This window comes from Nannospalax galili, unplaced genomic scaffold, assembly GCF_000622305.1.
Source record: "Nannospalax galili isolate Female #2095 unplaced genomic scaffold, S.galili_v1.0 scaffold1018, whole genome shotgun sequence".
Classification (NCBI taxonomy): domain Eukaryota; kingdom Metazoa; phylum Chordata; class Mammalia; order Rodentia; family Spalacidae; genus Nannospalax; species Nannospalax galili.
In genome coordinates, this window is record NW_008342000.1 from 1,382,586 (window position 1) to 1,394,313 (window position 11,728).

Sequence of the window (11,728 nt, forward strand, 5' to 3'; positions counted from 1 at the left end):
ATGTAAGTACACCCGTGCCGTGCAATGCCACAGAGGTCAGAAGAGGGCTTCGGATTCCCCTGGAACTAGAGTTAAGGATGATTCATAGCTGCCATGTGGGTGCTGGGAATTGAACCCGGGTCCTCTGCAAGAGCCGTCAGTGCTCTTAACCGCTGAGCCATCTCTCCAGCCCCACAATTAAATGTTTCATTAGCATATATTAATTATACATAATAACAGGTTTCATTATGACACTTTCATACATGTACGTAATGTATTTTGATCATATCCAGCCCCATTATCCTTTCTTGGCTTTTTTTTTTTAAATGACATGGAGTCTCAAGCTCTTTGGTAGATGTCATAGATACCTTTGGCACTGTTATCAGCTTGTTTGACAATTAAATGTTTCATTAGCATATATTAATTATACATAATAACAGGTTTCATTATGACACTTTCATACATGTACGTAATGTATTTTGATCATATCCAGCCCCATTATCCTTTCTTGGCTTTTTTTTTTTAAATGACATGGAGTCTCAAGCTCTTTGGTAGATGTCATAGATACCTTTGGCACTGTTATCAGCTTGTTTGTCTTGGAAGTATTTGGCAAAATGTCCATGATGAGTTCTCTGACAGTCATGCTGTACATTCAGTGACAGATGGGTGTGGTTAGCAGCATATGGCTTGAAGTGTAAGTTCACTGTTTATGTATTTTTACAAACTACGTCTTTATATTTATGCATAAAGATGGGAAAGAATTCAAAATTAAGTTGCACATTTGGGGAGTTGTGTTAATGATTTCAATGAGACGTTAACTTAGGGCTGTAGAGAAGGCCCTGGAGAAGGCAGGAGGTTTGATCGGTCCTGCCCCTGCCATCCCTGAACAGTCAGCAATGGATTCCTTAGCATGGGCTCCTCTCATGGGTCTCTGTTTCCTCAACTGTTCAATGAGGAAGTTCAGTTACAATGAATCAGCTGTCTGTTCTAGATCCAACATGCCAGAAGTCACTGGATGTTGTAGATGCCTGGGTCTGTGATTCGGGATGATCAGAAGTGAGATCTAGCATTCTTGCCCCAGAATGACAATTTTTGAGGGGCTCAAATTTGCAGAACTGAATACTATGCTTTCTGTACCCACTTGTCAGATGCACAGACTCCATGCTATCTTTTCTATGAAGAACACATGCTTGCTTTGTATGCATGCTTGAAATCTCCTTTTAAGGCCTGGTATGATTCACAAATCTTGGTTCTTGTATTGAGCCATCAACTGCCTTGTTTTGTGGATGGGGGAGTACAGCCCAGAAAGAAGTGATTTCTCCAAAGCTGTAAAAGACAAGGGGGCAGAACTGGGACAGGGGGCCAGTTCTCTGGGTTTGGGATTACCTCCTTACATAGACTGTGTTGTGGGATGTACTGAGGACAACTGGGCAAGCATGGCTGAGACTGAGGAGAGGCCCTCAGTTCCCCCAGAAGGATAGCGATGGATGCCTGGAGCCACCTGAACCATCACAAGATCTCCTCTCTCCTGAGGTCCGAGGTCTGAGCTGCAGGAACGATGGAAAATGTCTCACCCACTATTCCTATCCTGAGAAAAGTGTGCAATGAGCCAGGGGCAGAGAGGCTACCAGTAGTACAGCAAGTGTTTCTAAAGGTCAGCTGGGCTCAGTGGAAGTAACATGCACTCTGTGTTTTTATATTTAAATAAACACGTATCAGGAAAGATGGAGAAGAATCTTCCTGAATAATAAATAGGGAGCTGTCCACTGTCTGCTTCAGTGAGTTCTCTGGGAGCAGACAGCTGCTCTCTTCCTTCCTCAAAAGGCATGTGTTGTTATGGTCGGAGCATTTATGTCTTCAAAAGTCATACGTTAAATTCTAACTCCCAGAGTAATAGGCTTAAAGGTGAACATTTAAGGGTTAAAGTCTCATGCTGGGATTGATGCCCTTATTAAAAAAAAGAGAAGGGAGAAGAGGAGATGAGGGGAGGTAAGACGAAGGGAGGGAAGGGGAAGGGAGAGGGGAGAAAAAAAAAGGAGAGGAGAGGAGAGGAGAGGAGAGGAGAGGAGAAGAGAGGAGAGGAGAGGAGAAGGCCAAGCTGCCTAGAAGAGGCTCTGACCAAGCAAGCCAGCCACCTGGAAGGGACAGAGCCCAACCGAACTCCCTGTAAGGAGCAGAGACCAGGGGCTGGAGAGAACCCTGCCTACTATTGCAGGGGACCTGGGCTCAGTTCCCAGAACCCACACTGCAGTTAACAACCAACCATAGCTCCAGTTCCAGGGAGTCTGACATCCTCTTCTGGCTCCCATGGGTACTGTACACGCAGGTGTACTTACATATAGACCAAATACTCATACACATAAAAGAAAAAAAAAACAAATAAAAAATTTTAAAGAGAAACAGAGACCAATTAAGCTCCATGAAAGAGACATTCTCCAACCTGTTATAATGTCTGCAAGTCATGTGGTAAACTCTAACTGTCCAGCCATCTCCCATGCTGGGGTGGGCTTTTGGTAAGATAGTTAGAGTTATTTCTATTCCTGCAAGTAACCCCTCACCCATATTCCTGTAAGAAACCACAATAAAACTCATTGATTCACCAACTCTGACTTTGGTAGTATCCATACTTTGATCTGTCATTGGCTCCCTATCTGGAGTGAGTCGATATTTGTTCACATCTCCCCGGAAACAGTACGACACAACACAAAACCCAAGATGCTCTTTTGAACCACAGCTCCTTTGTCTTTCTGTCCCTAACTTATTCTATAGGTTAGAAAATTCTCCACCCTGTGGGTGCATCAAGAGAAGACTAGAGCCACTCCGCACATCTTCCTGTGCCCTCAGTGCCCACAGTCAGAAGGACTTGAAAGATTTCCTGTTTTAAAAAAGCTGAAATCAAAACGTGCTGTCATTTTCCTTAAATATATTCTTTTGAATAAAACATCTATTCTTGATGCCAGCAGCAAGCTTCGAAACATGTTCAAGATGACATGATTGATAACAAGAAGGCTTTTTCAAGATGTTTCTAATTCCATCTTCCTGGTTAAAGAATTCGAACTCTCTAACATGATGCATGGCCTAATAAGAAGGTGTGCTTGAACCAAAGTTATTTATTTATGCTTCCATTTTTGATAGATGAATATTAACTACTGAGAAATGATAAAGCCAATTAGCAACTACTAAATAATGTCTAGATGAGAATGTGATCATAGATGTACAGGTCACTTTGCACTCAAACAACACAGCCGTAGGCAGGCCTGACCTTCCTCTGGGATGCCAGCTCATGGTGGCTTCTCCCTTACAGGTTCTTCGGGATTGCACCTGATGAAGTTCTATTCCACAGCAGATTCTAGGACTCCCTAAGGCAGAATGGCACTTACTGTTGAAGTGCCCCCATGCTGGGCCTCTATGAAAACTGCCTTTCTGCCTATCCAAGGGGGTGTTTTCAGCTCCCCAGGTAGCTGACCTCCTGTTAAAGCAGGCAAAGAATGGGAAGAAGGTGAGCTTGAAGGAAGAGCCTCATTCTCTCCTGCTATGAGAGAGAAGCCTTCTATACAGAAATGGAGGTATCAAATCCCCCAGTCCCACCTCCCTTCCTCTCCTCAATCTTGTCTTGCTCTTCCTACTGTGTTTGTAAAATAAAGGTACAAACTAAATAAAGGTGCAAACAGAAGCCACTTTATCAGCAAGTCACACATTCAAAAGTCTGTTTTCACTACCTGCTATGTGTCAGGCACAGAAATAAGAAGTGGACCGTAGAGCTTAGAGCACTCATGGAGCTTCCGGATAGAATCTCTCTGGAGACCGGAAGGATGCTCACACCCCGAGTCTATGCTGGACTCTCCCCCTTCCACAGGATATCTCCTTGCTGAAGCAGGAAGAGGGCCATTGAGAAGCTGACAGCAGCTTCCAAAATTAACAAGAAGTGAGTTTATACTGCAAATGTTGTGTTAAGCTTCTAGAAATGAAGAACACACAACCTGAGATTTCACTTTGAGGCTGTAAATTATTCTTTCCCCAGCATCCTGGGCACCAATCTGTCACCTTGCATTTTTTTAGTCAATTTTAATTTTTAATAATTTCTTGACAACTGTTGGTTCTGGATTAAAATAGCACTACCGCTGTACAATTCAAGAAAGTAATGGATGTGCTTTAAGGTATAAACGAAAGACCTCCCGTCATTCCTCTCCCCTCAGCTTGCAGTATTTAGTCACTGGTAAGATCTACCTAAAATCTGACCTGTGTTCTTTATTCCATTACAAATAATTTTTTTTTTGTTTTTTGTTTTTTTTTTTAAGCAAAAAGCCCCTCCACCATCAAAACCACTGCCCTAGCTTTCTTCTCCATTGTTATGATAAACACTGACCAAAAGCAACTTGGGGGAAGAAAGGGTTTATTTGACTTACAGGTTATAGTCAGCCACTGAGGAAAGTTAAGGTAGGAACCTGGAGAGGAACTGAAGCAGAACCACGGAGAAACACTGCTTATTGGCTTGCTTCCTCTGGCTGGGTCAGCTGCCTTTCTTATACAGCCCAGGTCTAGCTGCTTAGAGATGGTACCACCCACAGTGGGCCAAGCCCTCCTACCTACATCGATTAGCAATTGAGAAAATGCCTCACAGTCATATCCATAAGCCAATTTGATCTAGGAAATTCCTCAGTTGAGGGTCCCTCTTTCCAGGTGACTCCGGGTTGTATCAAGTTGACAGCTGAAGCTAACTGTGATAACCACAAATTTTAATTAAAAACTTGACATTGTATCATTGTCTTCTGCCCCCTGACTCCCTTTGCCTTGATTGTGTACCTCACCAAGTAGACTAGTAAGTTTTCCATGAAAACACACCTACCCCCCTTTCTGAAGACTCCAAGAAGAAATAGTGATCAGATCTAGGGTTGTAAAGTCCTAGTCTGTCTGTGATGGGAGGAACCTTGAGGATACTCAGGTTCTATCTCCACTTTCTCATGTTCCAGAGGAGTAACCTGCCTACGTCCACACAGGAACAATATTAGGGCTGGGAAGAGAACTCTCTTCTGTTGGCCACTACCTGATTTCTACTAAACCATCACCACCATATATTTGGCTTTGCCCAACTCCTGGCCCCAATTATCATCTTGGGGTTTGGCATTCTAAACAAACTATGCATTACCTCTACAAACTTTTGGAATCTAGTCCCACATGTGCAGTGAATGACAAGAGTCATTGCAGAGAAGATACACACATGGGATTGTGTGCCATGTGCTCTCAGCCTCTCTAGACAAAGGTTCTTGTGGTGGTCAGTCTTCACTGTAAGACGGACAGGATTAAGAAATGCCCAAGAAATTAGTGAGACAGAGAATAAAGACCAGGCTTCCAGAGACAGTTAGATCACCAGGCCTCTGCAGTATAATACCTTAATAAATTCATAATATGATGGCTTTATTGAAAGGTGGTGATAGGTAGAAGATGGGGCCAAGCTGGACAAAGTAGATCACTGGGTGGGTGTCCCTTAGGATTCTAACTTGCCTGGGCCTCTTCCTGTCTTGCCCTTTTTTCTGCTTCCTGTCTACTGCACTGTGCATGGAACCACCATGAACTGGAGAACCTCTGAACCCATAAGCCACAATCTTCCTCTCTTATGTTGTGTTGTATTTTGCTGCAGAGACAAGAAAACTTCCTATCACTGTCATGGGTGCTATTGACAATCTGTTCTGGAATAAAGCACACAGAACTTCAACTTCTCTCCATTGTACAAAGGCAGAGGTTGCAGAGTTGTGAGTTATATTTTTCATGATTGAATTACTAGCCTTAAACAAAATGCAAAGTCCAAGAGTTCAGTTGCAGCCCACCATGAAGCCACCGTGAAGCCTAACACAAGCATCACTCCTCATCACTCAGCTGGATCTTCTTCAAGAGGGATTTCATTGTAATATGATTTGGACGGACCTGCAAAATAATATTAAAACCATAAACTATATGTAGAAGAACTCATGCTGCAGGCACAGAAGACAAGTTGGGCACTCTGAAAAGTTATGATCATGCTCCAAATTTAGTGTCATAGCATCTAAGTGCAACTTATGATGTTAACGATCAGACTGTTTAGGCATCTTTTATTTCTTGGCAGGAAAATAAAGTTGTCTCCTGTCATGTTGGACAGTCTGAGTATATATCTTATAGCAAAGACAACAAAATTTGTAATTTTATGTGTGCCTGTACCCACCATTTTAGTATGAAAGGACTTCAAATTCAAATTAATACATTTGTTCGGAATGTCGTTTTTGAAAACCACAGCTGAGCAGCAAATGAAGAACATCGCAAGATATTTGCAGCCTGTCTCATCATTTATTTTTTTTTTTTGCAGTAAGACTGAAGGAGAGAAAAAAGTAGATATTTATCATTGTAAGTCACTTCCTAAAGTCTGAAGCATTCTCCTGTCCATCATTGTAATTTGGTAATCAGCTCTAGAAACATACAATTATCTGCTGCTGGGGAATGGGACATTTTATATGTCCTACAATTTACAAAGGGATATGTTAGCCCAGTAAAGTTTTTTGGCATAAGGTGGTTCTTCTGATTCTGAGCTTTTATGACCCCAGGATCTACAGGGATCCCAGAGAAGACTACCAAGCTGCTCCACCATCGGTTTCCCCATGACTTTAGATAAACTCCACCCACATCCCCATATCTGGCTCCCCATCTACCCTATTCTGTGAAGAACATCATGAATGTGTAGGTCCCAATGAGTCCTTCTTCTCTCTAGAGTGGTGGCCAGTCAGGTTGACCCCATGAGCATTCACAGCTAACAGAGACAAACGTTCCGGGAGAGACAATCCCACAGCCCCAAATACAGGCCAGAGAAGCAAGACAAAAATGTACTATCAAAATACTTGTATTATCTGAAAACAAACCAAAGCAGCCTACAAAACATGTATTCCATGTGGACTCCAAATCTACAAGATGCATAGCTCAAAACCCCAAACTAACAGAAACTGAACTGAGAGCGTAGCCCTAAACAGACAGCACAGCAGGGCAGAAGACACCTTTCTCCCATGGCTGTTGGAACCAGCAAACACATCCAGAGATTCCCTGGGGGAACAGGCATGAGATGATTCTGAGCCAGAAGTTCTACAGTTTTCTCAATGACAGCACTGCCCAAGACTCTTCCAGAATGTTCTCTCTACTCATTGGGAACAAAGACATCTTACCTGGAAGGGAGGAATGTGTATGTGTTTATATTCACAGTTACTCCCTGTGTCTGGGTGAGGAAACTGAACTCTGGGAAGAAAGCTACTTGTCCAAAGTCAAAGGTTCGAAATTAGAACTGTTGGAACCCAAATTCTAAGTTCTTGGCTCTGAGAGTAATTTCAAAGATGAACTGATGCTGTTTCCTAACATAGACCAACCTGAGTCATTAGAGAATGTTCCAGAGATCTTGAGTACACGCTTAACCTTTGAAGGGATCACTGTAAAAGCCAGTTGTTTTGATGATCCAAGAAATAAATATCCACCATGCTTCAAGACCAAAGCAGGGGGAAGGACCAAGTACGGCCTAGGTCTGTCTGTCTTTTGTTTTGTTGCATGTGAACACATCAGGTTGTGTGTGTGTGTGTGTGTGTGTGTGTGTGTGTGTGTGTGTGCGTGTGTGTGTGTGTTGTATCTGTCTGTGACTATATGTGTGTCCATCTGCTCATGGGTACATGTTGGGGCCAAAGGTCAATGTCAGGTGTCTTCTCAATCACTCTCCATCTTATGTTTTGAGACTGGGTTTCTCACTGAAGATGGAACTCCCAGATTTAGCTGGACTAGCTGACCAGCAAGCCCCAGATTCCTTCTGTCTCTGTTTCCCCAGCACTGTGATTACAAGTGAGCTACACTGCAGCTGCTGCTGAGAATCACACTCAGCTCCTCATGCTTGCATAGCAAGCACTCTACCCATTTAGCCATCTCCCAAGCCCCCATCTTTGAGGTTTGAGGCAACAGCTGAGGATAGGAAGAGCTACCTCAGATACTTCCTGTCACACAAGATGTTCAAAAAGACCTTCCCCAAACAAGGCTGTGAATTCTGTCTCTCTCTAGGCGTCTCTGGTCTTCCCAGTCTGGCCTCCACCCTCTTCCCCAGCCTTGTATGTGACCCTTTCCCACTTGTACCTTTTCTGCCCACTGACACTTTCCACCAAGGCCAGCCCTCTCAGTCCTCCATCGCTGGCCCCTTTGCTGACATACCCATGTGTCCTTTCTACACCACGGGCCTCCAGACTGTTTTACCAGACCTGCTCATACACCACCTCTTTATCAGCTAGGACTCTAGTAGGCCTGGGGACCTTTTCTCCACATTCCTGTGTCACCAACAGCTCACTTGCCTCTGTCCTCCTCTTCGGCGACTTTGTTCCCCTATTATCAAGCACCATGCTAACTCAGGCACGTCCAGACCTATGAGTTCATGTAACAGCACCTGGCTCACATTTGACACTCCAGCCAAGTTGTCATCCTACTCTCCAAGAAAAAAAAAAAAAAAAAAAAAAAAAAAACGCATCCATGTCCTGCCACACTCACAGCCTGCCTCAGCTGCCCTGGAAGCTCCAGTTCAGAGGAAAGGAAGCCCTGCTCACTGTGTCAGGAAGTTCTTTTGATCATTAACCGAACAAACCACTTTTATTTTTATGTGTATGATTATTTTGTCTGCATGTATGTAATGCAGATATGTGTGCAATGTCTTTAAAGACCAAAAGAGAGCATTAGATCCCTTGGAACTGGAGTTACAGGTAGTTGTTAGCTACCATGTGGGTGTTAGGAACTGAAACCCTGGTCCTCTGCAAGAACCCTGGTCCTCTGCTCTTAACTGCAGAACCATCTTACTAGCCCCTGAATCAGTTACTTTTGTGTCACTGTGACAAAATACCTGACAGAAATGAGGGAGGAATGATTTATTTCAGTCCAGTTTGAGAAGGATTTCAGTCCATCATGGCTAAGAAGGCATGGCAGAATGCACTGCAGTGGGAATATCTGGAAAGTCTGTTCAAATCATGAGCAATCAGGAAACTGAGAGAGCAGGCCAGAATCAGGGGCCAAGCTATCACCATCACCCACTTTCACCAGCCAGGCTTCATCTCTTAAAGGCCTCACAGCCTTGAAAATAGCACCACAGGTTGGGGACTACATGCTTAAAATATGAGCCTGTGGGAGACATTTCGCATTCAAACCATAATGATAACCAGATCATGCTCAAAGCTAAAACCATACGATTTTATTTTTTTTTAAATCTAAAAAAAAAAAATGATTAGGAAGCTCATGGGGCCATCTGGGCTCAAAAATCACAAGACCCAGTGATACTTTAAAAAGAAAACAATATCCAGATTCTCAAGGGGCACCCGAGGCTTGCCTATAGCTAACCATTTGAACAGCCTCCCTTGTGGAGATTAAGCTGCTCCTCCCAGCCTCCCTGTGAATCTCAGCTGCCACCAAACTGAAGATAATCCTCCGGAGCTGGGTTTGCAAGGCCAGATGGCCAGCATTTCTCAAGCAGGATACAGTTCCCTTCCGTCCTCAGAATGGGAATGTAGGGGCCTGGCTCAGTGAAGAACGGCTGGAAGATGGAAACAACAGCCTCCTCTCTTCCAGAGAGATTTGTGTGGAGAGCTGCCAGGCTCCCAAAAGCGATTAAGCCTGTCCAAATGGCTTCAATCAAGTCCATCCTATGGAAAACGCCAGGGCTGGGGAGATGGATCAGTCAGTAAGTAAAGTGACTGCCACATAAGCATGAGGACCAATCCTCAGTACCCACATAAGAAGCCAGGGATAGCATGTGTCTGTAATTCTACCACTCGGGAGATAGAGGAAGATTTCTGGAGCTCGCTGGTCAGCTAATCCTGCTGAATCACTGAACTCCAGGTTCAATGGAAGACACTGTATCAAAAATATAAGGTGGAGAGTGATAGAGGAAGACACACCCTATGTCCACCTATGGTGTCTAAATGTGCATGCACACACACACACACACACACACACAGGCATGCACACACACAAACTCAGTGAGTTCTGATGGGGACACAGGCCAGTGCTGGAAACCATTGACTCAGCCACCAATCATTAACACTGTACTATTTGCCAATTTCATTTAGTGTCCCCAATATGTGCTGGAGGAAAGGTGATAGTCTGTCCTCACGACACTTATGGAACTGATTCCCAGAGGGTCAAAACGACCTCCCCAGAGCAGATCCCCGCTTTCCTAGCCTGAGCGCCCCAGTGGGATCCACCACCAGCTGCCTTTCTTCTTTCTCTGCAGCACCTGGACTGGAGCCTGCAGCTAAACAGACACTCAGTATATCATTGTTTAACTCAGCTCACTTTGGTTTTATCCTGTCAGTGACACAAAGAAAATTGATTCCTAGAATTAGTGGTGGTGTACTTTAGGGGAGCGAAAGGCAAGGCATTCAGATTGAGAAGCATTTGGGGTGCCACTTACGGCACTGTATGAATATCTGTGTGTCTCATGAACAGAACTAACTGCATGCTCTCTTAGACCTAGACAACTACCTTGTACCTCAGCAATCACACAGCAGTTAAGAGCAGGTTTTGCACCCCAGCTATCTGGCCTCAAAACCCCTCCATCACCTCCTAGAGGAAGTGCAACCTGGTGAGCGTCCTTCCTTTGTCAATATCTCTTACCTGCTTCTATCCCTATGTTTCAGCTCTGATTTAAAGTCTTGTCATCTAGCTGCTCATCTCCCCTAAAACGGTGCTATTTCAATGCAGGAAAATGTGTATCCATCACTTACACTTTAGTATAAGTGAGTGTGAGTCAAAACATCAGCTCATTCCAGAGTTCCTGAGCTTCCAGCCTTCCTGCTAGCATCTTTGGGGGAGGAAGGATAGCCAGAGGTGGTCTGATAGCGCAGAGCACTTCTCTGTGATCCATGCTGGTGGCCTGCACAGGAAGCCTGCTGGTTGGATTTGGCAGGAAGCACATAGGGACACTTTTCACTAGGGCTGCCTCCAAGGAGGGCAGTTTTTAAATCTTCATGAGCGGTGATCATTGGAAGTCACTTGGTACTTCACACAGCGAGAAGCACTCCTGGCTCACACTCTGCAGAAAAACACATGGGGGATGTTCAGGCAGAGGACCAACCTGTTCCCTTGAGGAAACGCACAGCTGCAGCCTGGCTCCTCATCTGTCCAATCGCCCACACACATCCCAGTTCTTCCAGCTTCAGGAAGTTGTTGCCCAGCCCCTGAGCTTCAACTGTTTCCTCTGTGAGGGACCTGTGAACTCCTCTGCCTCTCTTCTCTCTCGCTTATGCCTTATCTCCCATGGCCTTGCTGCATAAGGTTGTCCTGTGACATCAGTCAGGATGGGCCAAGCCTCATGCTGCAACAACTAACCTTCACTCTTAGCAACTTAACCCTACAAAGAACTTGTCACAGGCTACGTGCCCAGGACAGGGTTTCTACTGTCAAAGTCACTGTGTAGTAAGGAAAGGGAACAGAAGCCACTCCGGCCCTGAGAGCTGCAACCCAGAGAGGCACACACACTTTCTACATTTCATCACTTCAGGAAGGCTAGATAGAGGACAGAAGGTGATCAGTGGGACAGAGAGGCACAGTCTTTCCACTTACCCAGCAACAACAGGAAAGGGTTGGTAAGTGGCTAAGTGACTGTTCCGCTGTCATAGTAAAAGCAAGAAGCCAGTGAAGACGTATTTAAAGAGCCGAAGCAAGGCGTGGTGGCAGATGCATGCCTGTAATCAGCACCTAGGAGGTTGAGGCAGGAGGATTC